Raw genomic sequence first — 25422 nt, forward strand, 5'->3', positions numbered from 1 at the left:
GGACACCTCCTGGGGTTTTTGTGTAATTATAATATTCCCCTAAGATACTCCCCTAAGATAAGATATAATATTCCCCTAAGATATAATACTCCCCTAAGTTTTAAAGCAAATGATATTACAGACAACAGAGACATGAGCTTGTTCCAACAACCTGAGCTCAGTTTTATTGCCTGTGACTCAATCTGCTTGCCTTATTCCCTATGCTTCCTTGGGTGGTAGTCTGAAATGTGCAGAGGTTTTGCTTCCAAGGAAAGGCAAAGAGACAAAGCGTTGTGTGGAACCATTTCCAGCCTATGTGTGGAGTAGGGGTCAGACCAATGCATCACTGTTGCCATAGGAACCTGACGTCATTATGGCGACTGTGACGGCATTCAAAGGAGACCAACTTGCTGTGGTCAGAGAGCAGGGCGTTTGGACTCCGGAGCCTGTGACCATCCCGCGGTGGGGGCTAAGCCCCCGGTGTGTGGGGAGACCAAGGGATCCCAGACCCAAGTCGCCTCGTTCCCACTCTGGAACTCGGTGCCCTGCTGAGGGAGAGAGATGTGAGACCCTCCTGGCCCCAAGCAGTGTGATGTCCTACGTGGTTATTGAGAGATCACTTCCCAGTTGTACCAGTGCCATTGGTCACTGAGCCAGTGCCTTGCATGATGCCAGCCACACAGTTACTCTGATGAGGCACAGTGATTTCTGGGTCTCTTTCTCCCTGGGAATCTACAGGTTGGGCTTATATCAAGTGTCTGAAGGAGGTGGTTTCTGAGGATCTAAGTGGTGATGGCTGAAGTAGAAGCTGAAGCTTCTACTCCACATCTGAATACTGTAGTGCTCAGGAGACCCCAGCACTTCCATCCCTGGTGCAATATGAGTCCTGCTTCATGTGAGTTCATAGAGCTAAACATAATCATGTTGTTGAATAAAGTCTAAAAGTTTCACAAAATCATAAAAGTAGACAAGCTCTTTCAACACCGTCATTTGGAGAAGAAAATAGAGTTTTGTCCCATTGGCAACTTATATGCTTGTTGTAGCCTTTGAGGCTCACTCATCCTAGAGATGGCATCTTAGTCTGAAAGCACTGAATCCTTCAGCTTGTGGTAGGAACTTGATATTTAACAGGTATGTTCAATAAATTTCATATATTTTTTTCAATTGTAAGAATTAAAAACAGTGATTCCTATCAAAATCTTCAGAGGGGTATTGAAATATATAATTGGTTAGAAGGCACTATGAAACTGTATTATGGAATCTTCCTTGGTAGTCAAATTTTATCCATAAATTTTTGTAGAAACCAATAATTATCCAAGGATTACTTTAAAATGTTATTAATTTTTATTACTTTCAAAATTATAATTATACTAGAATTTATCCTACTGTGATTCAGAGCCATATTCTGTAAAATAACCAGATATACTAAAACATCAGAATGATTATTTTACCAGATTATAACATTTCAGTATTGTACTTCGGAAAGAAATGTGCATCAACTTTCCCTAAATATTTTTATCCCTCATTGCAAATGATTATTTCAATTTTGATCATATGTTTTGTGAACAACTACCTAAGACCTAGTGTCTATTACTGAATTTCACCATATCTCTGAAAAAAATACAACTATATTTCAAATGCTTTATTGAGGTATGATTCATATGTAATTTGCTGCATATTTAAGTCTTTGATGTAAGTGAAATCAAAACTAAAGTCAAGGAAATATGTATCCATCACCCTAAAAAGTGTTTTTCCTCCAATTTTCCATCTGCATGCCCACATATCTGACTCCAGTCTCCCTGCCTCTCCCACCCCTCCCTATTTTCAAGCAACCACTATTCTCTCATTGTAGATTATTTTGCACTTCTTATAATTTTATGTGAATAGACACTTATGTATTCTTTTTGTCAGACTTATTACATTCAAACTGTTAACTATAGACTTATCCATATTGTTGCATAATTGACTATTTCCATTTTAACTGTTGTGCAGTATTCCATCATATGGATATTCCACATTTGGTTTTATCCATACACTTTGTTATGGATGATGGGTTTTCCATGTGTAAATGTCTTTATATAGACATATACTTTATTTCTCTAGAGTAAATTCTAGGGGTGCAATGACTGAATCATATGGTAGACATAAAATTAATATTGTCAGAAACTGCCAAATATTTTCCAAAGTGGTTCTACCATTTTTTCATTCCCATGAGCAGTATATGAGAGTTCCATTCTCCACAACCTTGTCAACACTTAGTATGGTTAGTCTTTTTAACTTTAGCCATTTTCATGGGAATGTAGAGGTATCTCATTGTAGTTTTAATTTACATTTCTATAATAATTAATGATGTTGAAAATCTTTTCATATGGTTGCTTGCTATTTATATATATTCTTTAGTGAAGTGTCTGTTCAAATTGTTATTTATTGATGTGTCTTTTCTTCTTACTGACATTAAATGATTTCATATTTCCTTGATATAATTCACCATTCAGATAATATGATTTTCGGAACAAGGAGTTTGATATCAAATCAGAGACACGGCGTCTGATAGAAGAAAAAGTTGGCTACGATCTACATACTGTGGAGTCGGGCTCCAAATTCCTCAATAGGACACCCATAGCACAAAAGTTAAAAACAAGAATCAACAAATGGGACTTACTCAAACTAAAAAGTTTTTTCTCAGAAAGAGAAACAATAAGAGAGGTAAATAGGGAGCCTACATCTTGGGAACAAATATTTACCGCTCACCACTTCAGATAGAGCCCTAATATCCAGAATATACAAAGAACTCAAAAAATTAAACAATAAGATAACAAATAACCCAATCAACAAATGGGCCAAGGACCTGAACAGACACTTCTCAGAGGAGGACATACAATCAATCAACAAGTACATGAAAAAATGCTCACCATCGCTAGCAGTCAGAGAAATGCAAATCAAAACCACCCTAAGATACCATCTCCCTCCAGTAAGATTGGCAGCCATTATGAAGTCAAACAACAACAAGTGCTGGCGAGGATGTGGGGAAAAGGGTACACTTGTTCATTGTTGGTGGGACTGCAAATTGGTGCAGCCAATTTGGAAAGCAGTATGGAGATTTCTTGGAAAGCTGGGAACGGAACCACCATTTGACCCAGCTATTCCCCTTCTCGGTCTATTCCCTAAAGACCTAAAAAGAGCATGCTACAGGGACACTGCTACATCGATGTTCATAGCAGCACAATTCACAATAGCAAGACTGTGGAACCAATCTAGATGCCCTTCAATAGACGAATGGATAAAAAAAATGTGGCATTTATACACAATGGAGTATTACTCTGCATTAAAAAATGACAAAATCATAGAATTTGGAGGGAAATGGATGGCATTAGAGCAGATTATGCTAAGTGAAGCTAGCCAATCCCTAAAAAACAAATGCCAAATGTCTTCTTTGATATAAAGAGTAACTAAGAACAGAGTAGGAATGAAGATCATGAGAAGATTAACATTAAACAGGGATGAGAGGTGTGAGGGAAAGGGAGAGAGAAGGGAAATTGCATGGAAATGGAAGGAGACCCTCAGGGTTATACAAAATTACATACAAGAGGAAGTGAGGGGAAAGGGAAAAATAATACAAGGGGGAGAAGTGAATTACAGTAGAGGGGTAGAGAGAAGAGAGGAGGGGAGGGAAGGGGAGGGGGGATAGTAGAGGATAGGAAAGGCAGCAGAATACAACAGACACTAGTATGGCAATATGTAAATCAATGGAAGTGTAACTGATGTGATTCTGCAATCTGTATACGGGGTAAAAATGGGAGTTCATAACCCACTTGAATCAAAGTGTGAAATATGATATATCAAGAACTATGTAATGTTTTGAACAACCAACAATAAAAAAAGAAAAAACAAACAAAAAAAAAGATAATATGATTTTCATATATGGTTTTCACACTTTATTTATTTAGTTTTGGTACTGGTGATTTATCCCAGGGATGCTTTATCACTGAGGTACACACCCTCAGCCATTTAAAAAAATTTTTTGAAACAGGATCTCGATAAGTGGCCTAGGCTGGCCTTGACCTTGCAGTCATCCTCCTGAGTTGCTGGGATTACAAGTGTGCACCACCAGAGACCAGATTTTTCACAATCATTGACTTCTCTTTTCACTATCTCAACCATATTTTTGGAAGAGCAGATTTTTTCAAATTTTCTGGAAGACCATGTATAATTTTCTTCATTTAAATTTAATAGGCTTCTATAGGTCTCATCTAAGTTTTACTTAATCCACACTCATAAGGATTTTCTTCTGTGTTTCTTTAAAGCAGCTTACACATGTATGTTTTATGTTTTATTTTTAAGTCTTAGATTTGGTTTGAGTTTACTTGTATATGCGGCACAATATTTGGACCACAATTATTTTAAATATAATTTTTCGGATATTTGGATATTCATTTGTGCTAGAACCATTTATTTAAAAGATCCTTCTTTCTCCCCTTAATTGCTCTTGCTCATTTGCTGAAAATTAATTGTCCATCTAGGTATGAGGCTATTTTTGGACTGTTTATTTTGCTCTTTTGATATAATGTGGGATTCTACTTCATGCTTTGAGTGTAAACCTTTCTGCTCAAACTCAGATGGATCATTTTAAAACTGAAGAGTTTTTCTTTTAGTTTTCCCTGTTTTTATTCTTCCACCTCTCCATCCCTAATAGCAGGGAAAACAAGGGTAACATTTCTCCCTCTGCCCACACTAAACTATCATGAATGTCCTTCACATCTGGAGGAATATCACTGCCCACAAGAATAAAGAAACTCCAAACCTGGGAACTGGAGCAATGGTTCTCCCAAGGACATCCGCTGGACACTAATTAATTACATCTACTGTTAATGTTTGGATCTCAGCCATTATATTCTTGCTTTAAATTTCCAATGTTATTCCCTGGTAGGGAGAATTACAGCCTCTGGGGCAGGAGTCCACAGTGATATTACTTTGCTTGCAATTAAAAAAAAAACTCATTTTTTCTCAAAATCTTGTCCTCATCATTAGATTGTCAATTGAGACAAGGACCAAGCTTTAGGTATTATACTTGTCTACTTTGATGCCAATACCACAGTTTTGATTTCTATAAGTGTATAAGAAATCTTCAAATCAGGGGATGTTAATCCTCTAACATGATTCTTTTTCCAAGCTGTTTGTTATAGTCTATATCCTATTTATTTCTACATGATTTTACTGCCAGCTTATACATTTCTTTTAATTTTTGTAGGAGTTTTATTGGGATTGCACTGAATCTATATATTGATTTGAGGAGAATAGACATAACAATATTGATTCCCATGAATGTAATTTGTCTTCCCCTTCTTTGGATCTTAATTCTCTCAGCAATACTTTGAAGTGTTAACTGTATAGATATTTCACATACATGGACAATTATTCATAAATATTTCATACTTTTTGATGTTGCTGTAAATGACATTCTTTCCTAAACAGCATTTGTATTATTATATGATTTCACTGAACCATCAACACAAATACTTGATAATAGATATTGAGGAATCTTTTAGTTTGAAAGCATAGGTCATTGTATAATGTAAAGGGTATTTGATACTTAATATGCATATAAATGTATTTCCATATCAGCGTTCAGAAATCATTAGCAATACATTGAAACTAGGGGAAAAAATGTCCCAGAGACAGTACTGCAAATCATCTTTTGAAAAATCAACAACTAAAGTAATATAGTTCAGTAGCTTTGTACCGTTTGTGTACTATATTTGAATCTGTTGAGAATGTGAAGTTATATTTGTTTACTTCCAGTAAATTCACCTTAGACAATTCCTAGAATCATGGGTGGTGAGGAGGCCTAGTCTATGCATTTGGGTATGTGTGTATGTATTAATTTGTATATTGCTGAAGCTGTCAGGAATATATATTGTAAGGTGTCCTTAAAGTTAATTATTGTATATTATGCCAGTCCTATTTAGTTCTTAGCAATTTTTAGGAATAAGACAAGAGGGTGGTTTGCTTTTTCCCAGATTTCTGCAACCAGCATGGTTACCATGGTTACTCAGTAACTGCTGTGAGATTCAGTGCAGACTAAGCCTCCATTTAGGATATTTTCATGAATCATTTGGTAACTCTCAATGAGTACAATTCTTGATATTCTTTCTAAACTTATTAGCTGGCATTTGAGAACAGGGCAGGAGTCTTGTCTTTTTAAAAAATTTATTCATGTATTCATATCAATTTGACTCTGAGGTCCAATTTTTCTCCAAAGATTACCCTTCTGAAATTTGGCTAGGATATATCTTTTCATGGATTTCTTTGGATTTTTTTTCTTGCAGGGGAGTGGGGCATGAAAGGAGGTTGCTGTCACTTAGGCATCAGGTGATAGTAAAAATCCAGGTTGTCTACTTGGCCTCCTCAAATCCTCTGAGGTGGGAGGCTCATTTCTGCCAAATGAGGATGAAGATCATGGCCTCTCTGACACCAACCTAGAGTCATCTGAGAATGGAAGTTTACACTCCCTATTTAACCTTTGTTTGCATGGACAAAGGTAGCACTGTTGTTTTTCCCCCCTGTGGTGTTTGTTTTCAATAGGACAATTTTGTGTGAAATCATTCTGCTTACTGAGTTCCCGGTTTTTTGGTCCATTGGCCAGGACAGCAGGCTTTTCTTGTAGTTCTTGTTGTTTATTGTTGTTGATGTTTCTGGTTTGCATTGCTTCTCTGGAATGCAATCTAGAATATATGACACAACTCAGTTTGATATAAGTAAGGTGAACCTATATTCCATGCTTTGGAAAAAATATTCATTGTATTTAATTTCATGGGGAAAATAAACTAGATAGAAAAATGGAATTGACTGTGTGTGACAGTATACCCTCTCTCTTTACCCCCTCCAGTGGAGCTCACAGTTACAGCATAATCTTCAGTCAACACTAGGACTGGCTTCCAATCTCAAATTGAGATATTCCAGAAAAATGTGTTCTATTATATTCCAGGAAAATCTTGGATACAGAGATTATATATATAATTTTTTTTCCAATACAACTCTAGAGTTATGATCCAAGCAAGTCAGGTTCACAGCTGACATTCCTCCCTCCTGTCTGCTTTACTCTGGCCAAGAGGTGGCATTGAAGCTATGTCCATATATATTTTAATGAAAAAAATTCATTTTGGAACATTTTGCAGAGTAACGTATGTTCCAAAATAGATGAATGTGACACTTGGTCTGCTTAGGAACTTCGTGTATATATTAACACAGTTCCATTTGCTGTTGACCCCAAATCTACATGGTATTCACTGATTTATCTCTTTTTCCTCAGTGTAGGTTGAGGTGTCTCCACTGCAGAAGGGTCCCTCCCAGACAATAGGGTCTTTGCCCTCCATTACTCCACCTCTGCACACTTTTCCCAAACTTTCCCCTATCCCTCTCTGTCATCCCCTCTCCATAACACTGGACACAGCTGCCCAGACCCAACTTTGATACCCCCATGGTCTCAGTCACCTCCCATCTGCACTTCATTACCCTATGCCCAGTGGTGACTCCAAGGCACACTAGAGCTACCTGGTGTTTTATGGTAAATTTTACAGTATTCTTTTATACCTTGAAGATTTTTTTTAAGAATTAGAATCATCATTCTGTTTATAGGTTCAGAATCTTGGTTGTAAGTTATTTTTCTCTTGGCAACTGCTTCTTTGTAGACATTTGGTAGTGCACATGCATTGGTGACACCTGGTGACAGAATCTTGAACTTCAGCTTGAAAGGGGCTGAGCAGGAAAGCAGGCAGAGGGACTATAACCAATAGTATCCTACAGAGCTTTCTGGAAGTCTGTTTATAAAAGAGGACATCCCCCATGTACAGGGATACTGAGTGCCTCCAGACAGAAAGTAAAGTATATAATTATTGTGTAGAGAGAGCTCTATGAGAGAGGATCAAAAAGATCCTATTTTTATGCTTTGAAACTTCTGGATAAATAGCTGGAGATATTCAAACAAAAAAGGTTCCACATCAACTATGATCTTTGTAACAAAACTTTCCCCTTAATATAGGCGTCTTTCCAGGGGAAAAAACACCATATATATTTGGTACTGCAGATTGAACCTGGGGGTGCTTAACCACTGAGCCACACCCCCAGCCCTTCTAGTTTTTGTTTTGTTTTGTTTTGTTTTTGTGCTGGGGATTGAACCCAGGGCCTCATGCATTCGAGGCAAGCACTCTACTAACTGAGCTATATCCTCAGCCCCCAGCCCTTTTTTATATTTTATTTAGTGACAGGGTCTTGCTGAGTTGCTAAGTGCCTTGCTAAGTTGCTGAGGCTGGCTTTGAACTCATAATCCTCCTGCCTCAGCCTCCTGAATTGCTGGGATTGCAGGTATTGTTACTGTGCCCAGCTAGGAAAATATATTTCTATGATCATATTTTAAATTTTCAACAAAATTTCTGGTTTTCTCTTCTTGACTGGGTGTTTCACTATGTAGATGCCACAGAATTTCATTAGTATCAAAAAAAATGAAAATTTAGTTCCTTTCCAGGTTTTCTATGACATACTGTATCTAATACCCTGGTCCCACTATATATACATACACACAAACCATATGTGCATATATACTTATGGGAATAAGTTTAGAAGCATTTCTATTAACATAATGATTTCTAAATACTGTTACTAATTACATTCCTAACATGAAAGCATGAAAGTACCTGTGTCTCCACACATGAGAGTTAAGGGAATCATTGCTAATCTGATAGTGAAGGAATCTTACATCATTGTTGTCATTATGACTTGTTTCTGCTACCTTCTAGAACTCCATCCTGTGGATGTAAAATAATCAATATTATAACCCTATATTATTTAAAGTGTTTTGATAGTCCCTGTTGTCAAACATGTTTGTATGATGTTTCCAGAGTACAAATTGCTAAAGGGCAGAGTTTGGGGACAGTTCACATCACTGTTTGAAAGGTGAGATGAATGTATTCTGTTTGAGCCCAGAAACTGTCTTAGAGAAATCGAATATGGCAACAGTGCTTGGATTCTAAGGGGGGGAGGGTAGAGAAAACAAATGTTTGGATGATAGAGTTTGTGCATGAGTATGTGCGCGTATATGGTGCCGACCACATTTCCCTAGTCTTCTTTTTGCCCCTTCATGGCTTTGTGTCTTGTTTGGCCTCCCTTCCTACATTCAGGTCCAGAAGTAAAGGAAGGGAGTTCTGAGCATGGCATCTTTATAACCCGAGCCTTATCAACATCTTTCATTCCATCCTGATGATCGACTTCTGAGAGAGAAAGTGTTGGTACAAAAGGATGTGCACCTTTGGAGCCCTCTAATAAGTACTGCCATCCCACAACCCATAAAGATAGTGCTGCATAGACTGCCCAAGGCCACAGAAGAATAAGGAAAGTAACAGAGCTGATAGTCTGTCACAGAGGACAGGCCTTGGACCCTTTAGTTGGACCCACTATCAAACCAGTGCTACAGGTGGAAGTGATTAGGTGTAAATTGGCTTTTACACAAAGGAGCAATCCAAGGGAGTATGGGTGGTGGGGGGAGGAGACAGTCATTGCTTGGAGTTACGCAGGACATAAAGTCATCAGGGTGGGATACAGCCACAGTTTTATTCATATTCATGATTATCAAATACTTGTACATGAAAAAAAACTTGGTAAGAACAAAGTTTGAGTGTTATTGTGATACAACAGAAGCTCAAGCCAGTATTGTATTTTAAAAGCTTTATTGCAATATAATTTAAAATTATATAATTAACCATTTACCCATTTTAAGGAAACATCTTGGTGGTTCTAAGTATATGTATATTGTTGAGTATCTGAGTTTTAAATATTTCCATCTCCCTAAAATGTGGCATTGTGCTAAGTTCATTGAAACACCTATCCTAACCTCAGGCCCAGAAAAACACATGTTTGTGTCTGGATTTGCCTATTCCAGATATTTTATACAAATGAAATTATACAATGTTTGGTCTTTTGCATCAGGTATCTTCACTTATTTTCATGCTTCATCCCTATTATAACATATTAGTATTTTCTTCCTTTAATTGATGAAAAATACAGTACTCTATTTTATAAATCCATCCATCAATAGGGAAATGGATGGGTTATTTCCACTTTTTGGCTGTTGTGAATGATAATGCTACAGGAATTCTTGTGCCAGATTATATGGTGACATGTGTTTTCATTTATCTTTGTTGTGTACCTGGGAGTGTAATTGTTGACACATATGATAACTCCCTGTTTAATGGTGAGAATCACTGCAATGCTGTTTTCATGACATTGACAGCTTTGAGGAGCACTGGCTTAGCCTGTTGTTTTTCTCTTGATTGGACCATGATCATGGGTTTTAAGAGGAAACACCAGAGATTTGAAGCATCTTTTCATGACATTATGTCTGGGAGTACATGATATCCATGTGACATCACTGATGATACTAACCTTTGTCACTTAATTAAGGTGATGTTAGCCAAGGTTCTCAAGTAGACATTGACTGTGTTCTGTTTCCTTACTGTCTGCTTGATTTCCTTAGAACTGCCTGTCCTTTGAAAGAGTCCTCTCAGGTGTTAAAACTTACAGATGCCTGATTAGTACATGAAAATACAGGAAAGCCATTTACACCTCAGTTTCAGATAAACAAAATAATATTGCATGCCACAAGAAGTAAAAATAATTCATTATTTATGTAGAAGTCAAATTGAACTGCATTAAATTTAAGCTGGCAACTCTATACATGATAGTCTATGTGGAGCACAACAAAAGTGATCTGGTATACAGGGCCAAATGAGTTTACAGCGGATACCAGCACCAGTTATGATCTGTATAAGGGAGCTCTCAGGATGTCCCAGATAACTGTAGGCGTTAGTTACAGACTGGAGCAGACAACACCCAGCTGGCCCACTCAACACACAGATTCCTGAGAGATAATCAATGAGAATCATTTTGTTAATGAGAAACCAATATTGAAAAAAACATGGTTTTGTTGAACTTTCCATCTCAGTTGTCATAGGATTGTATAGCAATTCTCTTATCCTTGAAGGTTTGGTAGGACTTTGTTGCAATTTTGATTAAACTATGTCTTGGTTTATGTGTGTGTAGATTTCTGAACATTTAGTCATTTTCTTATTAAAAAGAGTTTTAAGAGAAAATTTCAATGGGCGTATATTTTCCCACCTATTCTTGGAATTTAGAATCTGATTCCAATCATCTTCATAAGATGAGCCTCTACTGCAATAACTGGTGTTAAGGAATTGAGAGGATATTGCTACAAATTGACCCATTAACTCTATAGAAAACCATTATCTTCAGCAGATTTCTTGGTGAATATGCAATCAGGACAATGCATACTTTTATTTACTTCGAGAAGTGTTATTTAAAATTTTATTTGTTCTTTTTAGATATACATTGTTGAGAGCCACAGCCGAAGGGCCCCAGCAAACTTCCAGCTGCCAGCAAACTTCCAGCTGCTAGCAAACTTCCAGCTGCCAGCTGATGATTGGCTCACAGCAGCCTCAGCAAACTTCTAGCTGCCAGCTGATTGGCTCCTCTGCAGTGATGCTCATTGGGCTGTTTCCCCGCCCTTTCAGACTACGGAACTCCTCATTGGGGGACTATTTTTGGCTCCGCCCATGCGACCCAGCCAATCGGTCACAAGAGCAGGAGGATTGTGGGAGGTGGAGAGGCTGGTGGTTGTGAGAGAGGCTTACGGGAAGCTGGTGGTGGCAGGTGGGCTCTGAGGGTTTTTCCTGAGGAGCTGTGTGGTGTGGTGTGTGTGTGTTCTAAAAATAAAGTTCGTTTTTTTGACAAGTAGCTCCTGAATTGTGCCCAGCCAGACTGTGGCAATACATGACAGTAGAGTATATTTTGACATGTTTGTACAAATGTGGAGTATATCTTATTCTAGTTCAGATCCCAGTCTTGTAACTATACATGATATGGAGATTCATTGTGGTATATTTATATATGTACTTAGGAAAGTTGTGTCAGATTCACTCCACTGTTGGTTTTTTATTTATTTTTAATTTTTTTTTTTAGTCTTGCCAAAACAAGGCCTCAAAAAATTGGTTTAAGACTCAGAGTTGTTTCTCTCCATAGAAATCTTTAGTAAAAGGCTAAAGATTTATATGATCTGAAGAGAATACAGAGTATCCACTGTCATTTTTGAGAGGTATCCTAAAACACTTTCTCCTGCTACACAGATAACCTTATGACAAAGAAATCACGTTTTTTGGCACAAATGGGGCTTCTTATCAAGATAGCAGATAGAGATGCATCTTCGCCTGTGGACTTTGTGACTATACTCATGCAACACTGCTGGGGGCATCATTCAAAATTTGGGGTTCATTAATAGGAGCCCCATGTACCAGCAAGTCTAATTCATATTATTCAGTGTCACTTTTAGAGGGAATAATATCAATGTGTTGTTCTCTTTATTCGTGGTCATATCTTTTAGTTGGTTTAAGCCTCAAATTGGAGTAGGGGCCTCTTTGGGGGCCCTTTGAATATACAAGCATTTTGGAGAAAGAACATAAGAATAGTTGAGAAGCCAGGGAGAATAGAAATACTGAGTATGCAATCAGGACATTGCATATTTTTATTTACTTCAAGAAGTATTTTAAAAATTTTATTTGAAATAAAGGTAGAGTTTTGGAGCTATTGTAAGACCCACACCTTTGGGGCAGAGCAGAAAAGTGCTCCTGGACAGAAGCTTACTACCAAGAGGGTTGAAAAAGAGGGCCTGGGCTGTGCAATGTGTTTCTCCTTCCAGATGCACCAATCATGTAAGTCATTCCTGCCACAGAGCAATAGTAAGTAGAGAGGCTAGATGTGTTTTAGTCATGGATGGTCCTCCCCAATGGGAGAAAATAGCAGAAATGGAGAGTAAGATTTCCTTAGGATAAACCATTGTGTGGTTGATTTGACGAGGTTTCTGCTTACTAAATGGCTGTATTATTCTAGGTTTGCCTCCCTAAAGTGACTCGGAGATTCCTCAAATGACATTTTTTGGTATTCTTAATCTTTCAGTTACTGGTTATGGACAATTTTTCTCACAGATGGTTAACTGTATAGCACAGTGCATGAGTTCTGCATGGTCCACTCAGAAGGCTAGCTCATCTCTAAGAGCCCTGGAATATCTTCTTTGGTCTCTTTGTACTGATAATACTCATGTAATGTCATTTTTAAAGCCAATAAAATTCCTGGTATCAGACACACAATCCAACAACCTGGGTGAAGCACTCCCAATTGCCTGCCTCCCTGCCTAGTTTCTCTAATGAGTGTGCTTTGTCATGTGGCCTGAGGGATGAAGGTATTTTACTTTAAAGGAGAGACATGGGGAAGACTGTGTGCAAAGCACATCGTGGTTGACAAAGAAATCTGACTAAATTATGGGGACTGTGACCACTTTTTCTTTTCCAGAGATTGAACCTGGGGCACTTAATCACACTGATCCCACATCCCCATATCCTTTTGTTTATTATTTTGAGACACGATCTTGCTAAGTTGCTTAAGGCCTCGCTGAGTTGCTGGAGCTGGCTTTGAACTCATAATCCTCCTGCCTCAGACTCCTGAGCCACTGAGATTACAGGCATATGCCACTGCACCTGGCCTGAGGACATTTTTTATTTTTCATAGTGAAAAACAAGACAATATTAAGAAGAACATTTCCAATCTGATGGAACAGCCTGAGCTCCAGGTTGCCATGGTAACTTGATGTCATCATGGCAACCGTGAGGACTTTTTTCTAGGGGTTTCTATAGCCTAGCAATAAGAGCAAGGCCCCAGCATTTAAATGTTTGGACTCATTTGCCACAGGTGGCACATCTTACAGTCTGGGCAGAATTCTCAGCTTTGCCTGAGTCTGAGTCTAGTTTCTCTAATTAGTGTACTTTCTCAATTGGTAACCTGAAGAGTGAAGGTGTTTTGCTTTCAAATAAAGGCAAAGGGACAAAGAGGAGGTATACGCAGAGGCACTTCTGGTGGGTGCAGAGTATCAACCTGCACATTTAGTTGATGTTGCCATGGAAACATGACGTCATTAACAGACTATGGCCACAGTCTAAAGGAGACCAACTTGCTCTACTTGGAGAGCAGTGTCCTGCTTCCAGATGTTTAGCCTGGGGGTGTGGGGCCACCCCCGCGGTGGGGAATGAGCTTCCTTGAGGCGTAGGGAGATGAAGGGACCCCAGACACAAGTAGCTTCGTTCTGACTCGGTGCCCTGAGAGGGAGAGAGATGCGGCACCTTCCTGGCCCCAGGCAGCGTGATGTCCTGTGTGGTTACTGTGGTATCCTAAATGCGTGGGTGAATTTAGGCCACTTCTTACTCCTTTTAAAATTTGTTAGAGGAAGAGAGGTGAGTGATAGAAAAGGAATAAACCCTAGTGAGAAGCCCATTGTACCTTTTGGTTGTTTTGATAGCTACCCATTGGTACCAGAACCATTGGTCACTGACCCAGTGCCTCCTTCTGGTTTTGGGATTTTGTACTCCCTTAGCAGATGAGGGAGGGAGATGTGGAACCAGTGAGTGTAATGTCTTAGGCCAGGCTGTCCTGGACCAACTTTCCATGTAAAGGCATGGCAAGAATGCTCACCCATGGGTTTGCTGGAACCCTCAGAGATCACACTTACTTAAGTAATTGTGATTTCCATGTCTCTTGCATTGATGTTGAAATAATGTGGTTGATTTCATGGTATATCTTGAAATTTGAGATTGTAATATGATCATGCATTCTTTCATGGTCACCACATTTTCATCTATTTGTACTGGAGATTTAAACCACTGGCGCCTTAACCACTAAACTTCCCCCTTTCTTTTCTTAAAAATGAGGCGGTGGTTCACTCTTTGGAGTTTCTGTATTCTTGTTCCGAAGACTCGACATTCTATAATTACAACACAAAAGAGAATTAACAGCAAGGAAAATAATACAATAATGTACCGGGCAAAGGGTTTAAGAATATTTCCAGGGTTGAATCCATTCAACTCCTTCAATATTTGGTTAGCCAAAGAAGAAGGATCCGAAAAATCAGCTCTATTATTTTGAATGTCTTGGATATGGTGATGAAGTTTCAGAATATCCAAGCTATTATTACTATTTTGCCAAATACCTAACAAATGGTTTTTAACCTTCTCCCAATCCCAGAGAGAAGCATTGTACTTGGCAGCTGTAACACACACATATTTATAATTTGCATGGCATTTAAGCCTTTCTTTAAATTTTAAAGCTGAAAGTTCATTACCTATGTCTATAACAGTCACCTCTAAGGCGTTTAATTTAGTTTCAATCCTTTCATTAATATTTACTTGATTACGCAGAGCCTTGAAAGTATTTTGAGCTAAATTATTAAGAAATTTTGCATGCTGAATATTCTGAGACAACGTCAGAGACGCAGAGACAGTGGAGGCAATAAAAGAGACTAGCGCCAAAACACCAACAATTATAACTCCAATAGTACGTTTAGGTCTTGCTAGCTGGGCATGAATTTGCTGCAAGACTTGTAAACCAGTATCAGCATACCATGGCTCTGAAATATTAGCAGGTAATAAAACGAAATGCTCCAAGCCAAAATTTTTACTAGAAGGCCCTGAGTACTTCCCCGATCCCTAAGACAGCTGAAAAAATCATAGGTTAGTTGAGGAACAACTTCAGGCTGGTCATATGGAACCAACACTTAGTCCTTGGAACACACCTATTTTTGTTATTAAGAAAAAGTCAGGAAATTGCTACAGGATTTAAGGGTGTTAAATCATGCAATTTGGCCTATGGGATCATTACATCCAGGGCTTCCCTCTCCCACAGCCATCACTTTAGACTATAGCTTGATGGTAATAGATTTAAAAGACTGTTTTTTCTCTATAAGGTTACATCCTGGAGATTGTGAGAGATTTGCTTTCACTGTCCCAGCAATTAATTTTAAGAAACCTGTTAAAAGATATTGCTGGAAAGTACTCCCTATGAAATCTGGTCTCTGGTCTCTTGTTAAGAGCCACAGCCTAAGGGGCCCCAGCAAACTTCCAGCTTCCAGCTGATGATTGGCTCACAGTGGCTCCAGCAAAGTTCCAGCTGCCAGCTGATTGGCTCCTCTGCAGTGATGCTCATTGGGCTGTTTCCCCGCCCTTTCAGACCACGGAGCTGCTCATTGGGGGACTCTTTTGGCTCCACCCACGTGACCCAGCCAATCGGCCTCAAGAGCAGGAGGTGTAGGAGGGTTGATAGGCTTGTGGGAAGCCAGTGGTGGCAGTTGGGCTCTGAGGGAATTCCTGAAGAGCTCATGTGGTGTGGTGTGTGTTCTAAAAATAAAGTTCATTTCTGCTTGATAAGTGGCTGGTGAATTGTGCCCAATCAGACAGCGGTAGTCTCTTTCTTTCTCCGTGGCTCTGGGTCCATGCTCCCCAGTGAGAAAGGAGTTATTACATGAAGCCAAAATACTCAGAACACTAAATAAGGGGGGGGGGAGTCCCTTTAGGGAGAAGACAGGCACAAAACCAATTTGGCAGTCTACCACCCTGTCCTAGCAAAGTGCTAAAGGAAGAGCCAAGACTGAAGTTACATGAGTGTTTCCTTGTCCTTCACAATGTGTAATTTGAGCATAGTATATATTATATTTTGTAACTTACCTAATTGAATATGATCCTATTTCGTTTTAGTGTTTACTTTAATGTATGTCCATGTGTTTATTGTGGACATTATATTGCTCCTTATGTGTATTGTATCTTGATATCATTAAAGTCTATCCATTGTTTAAATGTTTCACACATCAAGGATGTAAAACCTGTGATTTTACAGGTTGGGAATAATCTCTCCCCAAGTTTTCATACTTTTAATTTTCTATTTTTTGTATGCAAGTTGAGTTTTACACTTTATAATGATTTATAATGATTCTTAATATTTAAAAATTATTTCAGCATATTGTTTTCAAGAGAACAATTGAGTAATAATGCTTGTATATCAAATGTCTATCCATGTCAGCTCAGAGGATGAAGAGGCAGAAGTTTGGTCTTTTAAGTGATACCAGGGTTTGAGTCATGGAGCAGTTATTGTAATGTTGCTTCCCGAAGTCAACTTTTTTAATGTTAAATTTCTTACCTTATCCAAGTAATGGGGGTAATTATTGGTCCTGAAGGTGATACTGCCGGTTATTGGTGATGAGTCCTGCCAATCCACATGTTGAAGTTTGAACATTAGAGAAGCATGCCGAGGGAAGCATATAAAGCAGTATTTATTTAAAAAGGGGTAACATAGACTTCTCCTGGGAGGGAGAAGGGGGCCATAATTGGTATCCCAAGAAGCCAGGTGTTCTGCCCTTTTTATATGTCCTAGCTTCCTTTGTTCTCCTGCCCTCTTCCCCTTATCTTTCCCCTTCCTGCATATGTGACTAGGCCTAGGAATGCTCAGTGGGATGGCCAAAAGGTGGGAAACAGGTGGGCTGAAGGGGGAAGGGCAGGATGGTGCAATCCAGGACACATTAACAACCTTATAGCTCCCTATAGTGAGAGGCAACTCCTGGGACAATTTACCTTAGCAACAGGCTGGAGCAGAGGCAGGCTCTCCATAAGGGTGGAGGAAGGGCTCTGAAGGAATTAACATTTCAATCCCTCTGGGGACAGTCTCCAACTTGCCCAACTAACTGAAAATTAGTCTCCTGGATCCCACCTGACTGCCTGTCTAATTCTTGATTCAAAGGTACATATGATTGCACAAATGGTGTGACTCTACTTCATGCACAACCAGAGAAGTGAAAAATTCTGTATAATAAATTGAAGTGCTTTTTACTGTCATGTGTAACTGATTAGAAGTAATAAATAAGGTTGGGATTGTGGCTCAGCTGTAGAGTGCTCATCTAGTACCTGTGAGGCCTGGGTTTGATCCTCAGCACCACATAAAATAAATAAATAAATAAAGGAATTGTGTCCAACTACAACTAAAAAATAAATATTAAAAAAGAACTAATAAATAAATAAATTATTGGTCCTGAATATTATTATTAGGATTAAAATGAGATAAAATATAAAGTATCCTTACATATAGTAGCCGTAGGTGTTAATAGTCTACCATTGTGGTTCCTGTCTGAAGTTTCTAGTTTAACATCTCAGGAATGGGCCAGTCAATGTAGTGCCCAGACCCAGGCCTCTTGGCCATAGGGCAGGATTTCATCACCACCATTGTCTTCTTAAACAAAAGGAGGTGATAACCAATGGGGACATGACACAGTTCAGGTTCCATATCTATTGTGTTTTCCACTACCAGCCCTTAAGCTCTGGAAACCTATCATCTAAAGATGAGGCAGCTGGTTGGCCTCTGCAGAGGAAAAGGCCAGATGTTCAACCCTAGAAATTTGTGTACCAGCTCGGTTTTCAGTAAAATGGGTTGAATAGTGTCTGTCTGGAACCTAGTGAAATTTTGGTAGGTTACCCTGCCTCTTTTGTCCCATAATGTAGAAGCTTTGAAATAGCAAATAGAAATGTAGCAGCAAGAAGCCAATTTTCGGGCTGGGGTTATGGCTCAGCGGTAGATCACTGGCCTCACAAGTGCAAGGCCCTGCCTGGGTTTGATCCTTGGCACCACATAAAATAAAAATGAATAAATAAATAAATAAAGTTAAAAAAAAGCCAATTTTGGTTCCATTTTATCATTTCCTTCCTTCTCTGTGCTTCCCTGTCTCATTTTCCATCTATTTTGACATGAAAGAATTAGGTTTCTTACTAATCTTAAATAAGCCTGTTCCCTTTACTGGCTTCTGGCCTAACAAAGAAGATCAATAAATATGGACTAATGAATAGAGGCTTGGACTTTCAGGTGAGAATGAGCAGGATTTGATCCTGGGACCCATTACTTGAATGGTCATGTGGTCTAGAGAAAGAAATTTATTATATACACTCTAATTATTGGCATCTCATGTTGATTATCATTTTCATTATTCCTATCATTCATCCAGCGGCTGAATGATAAGAATGAGTATTATACTGCTAGGTATTACAATGTCCCTCAAGCCTACAATTTTATATCTATTGAATATTGTTGTTAATCTGCAAATTAGTGGAAGCCTAGAGAAAGCTCCTGTGTAGACTAGATACAATACTGTAACATTCTGAAGATATGGTGTTTCCAATTAGATTTTTTTGTTCAAGAATTTGGGCTCCATAGGTCAGCTGATAAAAGATTCATTAAAAAGCAAAGTTAGATCATATCATTTCCTAGTCACTTAATCAGAATGCTTTATCTACATTAGTACTTAAGATAAAGGAAAAACAAAAAAACAGTAAGCATGCATATATGTAGCACAAAACAGTGGAATAACATTGCACAATCTTAATTTCAATGATGATAGGATTGCTGGGTTTTGATATTTTAAACCTCTGCACTTGGCTCAATATTAAACATTTGCAAAGATAAATATAGATTATATTTACAATACAACTATATCCCCTGAAACCTCTTCTACTTGTGGTAAGTTTCAGGTGAAAAAGAACTATTAAACTAATGTAATTGAAGAATTCCCCCTCTGATTGCATACCCTTGCATTTCCCATGGAGATTATTATCATGAGATGCTTAGTATTCCTATGTTTAGGATTAGCCTTATTCTCTAACCCTGTACTACTTCCCTAAACAAAATGTAAAATTGTTTTGCACCTCTCACTAAACATACACATTAAGACACCTCATCATTACAATCAAGGAAGAACAGTGGAGATGAGTTAAAGGGAAGACCTTTGTCAAGATCCCAGTGTGGTGTTTGAGCATCATCCACAGTGCACAATGACAATGTTGGCGTCTTCCCATCCCAGCTCTTCTCAGGTGATTTCTTAATCTCACTTTACCTTGAACTATTCTTTTCATTTGCATTCTTTCAGTTTATTTCCTGTTTATTCATCATGCTTTTTGATTGAATATTGTAATTTGTTTATTTTCATTTTTATTGAGATTAGTATTTGATGTTTTTAAATGTCTTTAGACAGCTGCTCTAGCTAGATTTTGATGCATTGTGAGTTTATAATTAACTTCATCAAATTCTGTAATTATAATATATCTCCATTCAGGCCCACGATTTGTTTATCAACCTCAGATACAGTCAGTTTTCATGAATGTTCCATGCAAATCTGAAAAGTAGGGTTATTATTTAATATGAGACTTCAATGTCTATATGTCCCTCCATTATTTATGCCCTTGAATTATATTAGTTAGATTTTCTCTTTACTTACTGATTATTTTCCACTTGAAATTTTTTTATTAAGGTAAGTGTTGTGTGATTTGGCATGTTCATTTTAATATCTCACATCTTCCTTTTGAACTGTGAGTCTTTATAATCAACTGCATTTTGTTTATTTAAATCCCTATGGTTCACAATTCTATTCCCATAATTATCAAGATTATAACCCCTCTTCCTTGTGTTTATCAGTTTCTTTGTATGTATCTGCATAGTTTTGGATTTTGCTTCAGTAGAAAATATGCAAAACTTTTAGTAATTAGGCCTTTTACCTTTATTTAGAATTAGGCCTATTTACCTTTATTGATCCTTTGGTCATTTGGGATCATCCTGTCCAAAGAAATCATGGTCTTTTACTAGATCATATGTTTTATTTGCTGTCCCTTTTTATTTACTATTAAGTATTTAGTATATTTTTTTTGTTCCAGAGTTGTTTTTATAGTAAATTACACTACTTAAAACCCTTGGTATGGAATGGAGTCCTACTAATGAATATAGGATTGGTCAAATAATATAAACTTTATTCACCTTAAAAAACAATGTGCCTGTTCATTGAAATTTCAAAATATGCCAAATTAAAATAACTAAAGGAACACAAGCCAATATGCTGGGCTATTGTGCTGAAATGACCAAGGTACTGAAAAATATTTATGATGTGATAATTTGGGGAAAGATTATATATAAATGAATATAGTTTTTATAATATAGTGATGTGTAGCATTCCATTCCTGCCTGTGGTTAGATATGTGTGACCCTATAGTAGTGAGTTTCCCTTAGTGAACCCAACTTTGCTCATATACAAATTGTATATATAGACATTGAATTCAGAGAACCATTATGAATAGAAATGAACAAGCCTGTAGAAAGAATCTGGTATGTAACAGCTTCACAAATGTACATATGATGTCTCCTATGTTCTCTCTCCCATAAAAGATGACTTGGAAATAAATGATTCACAATGATCATTTGGATTTGAGGCAGCAGGAAAGGAAATGTATTTACATTTGTATGATGTACAACATCATATTATGTACAAGGTGAGATGCCTGAAGATGGAGAAGAAGCAAATCACTGTCTCCTTAATGTTTACCTCTATGTTTGTCTCTTTTTAAAAATCTTCTGTTTTGATACCAGAATAGGAACTTTGCTTTGTGACCCAGAAAAATGACAGGATAGAATAACTGAGTGTGAAAATGAGTCTATTAGACAAAAAACTAAAATCAGGAGACCTGGGTCAGCCCTCACTCAGAAAAACTTTGTTCATCCCAGTGGTAGGAGACATAGACTTGGAAGTCAGTAAAGTGAAGAGAAAATTTAGACATTTAATTGCTTGTTTTGTGATTTTTAGCAATTTTTGAGTCTCTAGATAAATGAAACTTATATATATATATATATATATATATAAACATGCAAATATGATAACATTTTAAAAACTATTGATTATTGGAGTCATTATTTATCTCTAGATTCAATTGTTTCCTACAATTTCTACATTAGTGTGGATCATTTTGAAAGTCAAAATTGAAGTTCATTGAACCTGGTTTTGTGAAATATTTCAAACTACAAAAATTAAGGAATATAAGAGGCTCTACACATTCATGTTACAATATATTATGTATATAATTGAAACTCATTCAGAAGTTTACTCTGACTCATTAACCTCCTCCTTTCCCAGAAATAGCAATCTTATAGAATTCGGATGTACCCTTTTTAAGACTATTCTTTATAGAAAATATATACTTTGTTATGTAAGTATATACATATAAGTGAAATGTGGTGCTATTTTGTGGCAGGTTTTATTTACAGATCCCTGGCTATCTTGTGGAAGAGGAAGAAGAAAGAAATGTAAGAACAAATGCCTATTCATATCTCACCATTGGGACCTGCCATATATGCCTCCTTGTCATGTATAACCTCTTCCAAACTTATAAAACAGCCACGTTCATTATCTTAGTTTATATGCTGTAGGAAGCACTAACAGAATCTTCAGGTAATATTCTCAAACTCTTTTTTTTCCAGATGTGTTCAAACCCAGAGTTTTCTTAGAGCCAAGTAGCCTGCCTAAAACAGTTATCTGAATATACACTGAATGTTAAAGAACTTCCATTTGTCCATATTTACCTTTTTGCTGGAACCTAATGTGATATATATGGTGAAAGAAGACAATGATTACCTGGAATTGGTTTTCATGTATCCAGATGACACACAAGTCCCTCCATTGGTTTAGAGAAGTATCCTATTTAAAACTTGATCTGATTTTGTATTACAAATGTTAGACGTGTGTATTTTCCTTTCCTTTTATTATTTTAATTGCACAAGGAAGGTCCTTCATAGGTGTTTTAATTCCAATGTACTAACTACTTCTGGAGCCCTGGGCTGAATGAGACTCTGAGTCAACTTTTACCCAGAATCCAGCTTTGTCACAATCCTCCCTCTTGGAAGCTCTGGTACTGAGTACTAGGTGATTTGATGCATCACTTACCCTTTTCCTCCTTTGTGGCAATCACTGCTTGGCTCATGAGGTAGGTAAGCAAAAGAACAGGTTTTCAATTAAGGGGACTTTATTTATGACAGTGCAGAGAAGCATGTTGGAAACTGCTTTCATCTCATGACCTTCACTAAAATCCTGAGAAGTGGGTCATCATCTGACTGTTGAATGTAAAGTACATGTGAGGGACATACTTGCCCTTTTCCTGGACATCTATAATTTCCAGGCAGCTGCCCAAGTGGGACTGTCTTGTGCTTATATTCATGTACTAGTTCTGGAACCACCCTATCCTATTACCAAGTTCCTTTGGTTTATGGATGTTCCTACTTCTGACTTTGAGCCACTTCCTTATGGAAGGGCAGAGATATATGTTAATTCTTTGTATTTTTACCTCCAAAATCATTGAAGATAAAAGTAGAAAGTGACGGGAAAATACTTGTAAATCATTAAAAATCTGCTACCCATGCAGAAATACTGAAAACAATTGAATATACATATATATGTATATATTCAGAAATTATACTATGCAAATATGATCATGTGTGTTTATGAATAGCAGTGACATGGTATCTTACATGTTTCCAAACTACATTTTTTGACACACATCATAATATAAATGTCAGTCTATGCCAATCAATATACACCCACCTAATAAAAGTGACAATATTATAAAACTGATTAAAAGGTTAGTATTTTTGCTAATTTCCTCAGTGCCCAACATTATTGTAAGTGTTCAACCTACACTTTCTCATTTATCCTCACCACAACCTGTGAGGAGGAGTTATTATTGCCCATCTTTATATATCGGGAACTGAAACACAGCAAGGGCAGGGATAGCAGGTGGCAAGGCTTAGATGTTTTTTATAAGCCATGTGGCTCACAGGTAAATGCATCTGAACAGTAGGTGCTATTGCCTATTGTAGGATACAACCAATATTACTATTAACCAGGTCATAGCACAATAAAACAAATTAAGCTTCCATATTTTTCTCACATAACTTAGCAGAAATGTAAAATATTAGTGGTAATGTATGTGGTTTTGAATTTGGAGGAAATATGTGTAGTAAAACTATATAAAGTGCTACCCAACATCTTGCCTCCCTTCCTGTGCTTCAGGGATATTCCCATTGTATAAGGAATGGCTTTTCTGTGGTTGAGACTGAGAATGCTTTTGTTTCATATCCATTGTAATATTTTATAGTTGTAAGCACCAGTGTTAATTATAGGTAAAAATAGATAACACAGAAGAGGACACAATGATACCCCAAATCTTATCTCTTGTAATCAGTTCATCTGTGTTAATTTTTTTTGAAGTTTCCTTTTGCAGGTAAATATATAGAAATACCTGCAAATATGTGAATATTGATATGAATATATATTTGCAGGGATATAAATATAGAAAGTATATATCTAAGAATATTATATGTGTGCTATTGTATGGCTTTACATGTATACATGCAAAAGGTACTTCCTCTCACATAAAATCTGTGCATATAGAATAAAGCTGGGAATTTCTAAGGAGGTGCCAGCATCAGCCATCAGCCATGTGAGGAAACTCTCTGGATGTAACAAATTAGTGCAGCCTCTAAATGACTGCAGTTCTGGGAGGACAGACACCACATGAAACAGAAGATGCCCACATGAGCTCATTCAGCATACTGACCCCCAGGTGGTAATCAGTAAGTGTATCAGTTAAGTGGAAATAGAAACCCCAACCATGGTTTGTAAAAGTCCCCCCTTTTTCTGGAGCCTTTTGTCATTGAAAAGGATTCTCTTATTTTTGAATATTTGGTGAAACTTTTTATAATCTTGACTACAATCTGTATATGAGTATGTATGTGTATAGATTTCTGAACATTTCATAAAGTTCTACTTGAAGGAATTCTTCAGGAAAATTATGGTGATGTATTATTTTCAACTCCATAAGAATAGCTTCCACTGTGGTCAGGTGAATTAAGGTGTATCAAGGGGTGTTGCCACAAACAACATCCTAGGGAAAACCTCAGAGGTTACCTTAGTGAGTATTCATTCTGCACAAGGGGGATTTGTTCAAAAAGGTGTCCTGAAACACTCTTTCTTGCTACAGGGATTGTCCTTGATATGGAAGTCAGTACCTTAGGCACACATACATGTAGCTCCTTCAATAGACAACAGGTAGATATGCATTGCAGTCCTTGGCCTTTCTGACCATCTCAACACAGCACTATGATGTATGTGTCTCTCCAGTTCTGAAATTAATAAAGATCCCACATGGACAGAAAACTAAGTACTATTCTCTAAAATCACTCAAAAGGAATAACATTCATGTATTTTGTCATTTTTTTAGTTGGTTTAGAGTACAGAGTTTGAGAGAGGTATTTGGGGGAACCCATTAAAGAACTAACTCATTTGTGGGAAAACTTGGGGAGACAGACATTAAAAGGACAGTACAGCTGTGGGCCTACTATAAGACCCATCTCTGATGGAAGAGCAGAAAAGTCCTTCTGAAAGGAAGTTTACTACCAAGAGACTTGCAGGAAGAGGAACTGGAATGTACAAACCCTGTTTCTCCTTCCAAACACACAAATCAGGTAAGACATTCCCGCCATAGAGCAAGAGTGAGTGTGTAGAGAGACTAGTGGTGTTTTGATAATGGGTATTCTTCTCCATAGAGGAAAATGTCAGGAAAGGAGGGTAAGAATTAACCAGGATAAACTATATATGGTTGAATTGACTAGGTTTCTGCCTATTAAATTATTAAATATTCTAGGCCTGCCTCC

General features: G+C 37.6%; 1 non-coding gene across 1 annotated transcript; it reads right to left on the reverse strand.

Annotated features, from left to right (window-relative positions):
- Positions 1-12004: 12004 nt before the first annotated feature.
- LOC120891251 (U5 spliceosomal RNA) lies at positions 12005-12120 on the reverse strand. The gene has a single exon (XR_005735622.2). It is a non-coding gene; the product is annotated as a U5 spliceosomal RNA (small nuclear RNA).
- Positions 12121-25422: the final 13302 nt, after the last annotated feature.

Source organism: Ictidomys tridecemlineatus, chromosome X (assembly GCF_052094955.1).
Source record: "Ictidomys tridecemlineatus isolate mIctTri1 chromosome X, mIctTri1.hap1, whole genome shotgun sequence".
NCBI lineage: Eukaryota > Metazoa > Chordata > Mammalia > Rodentia > Sciuridae > Ictidomys > Ictidomys tridecemlineatus.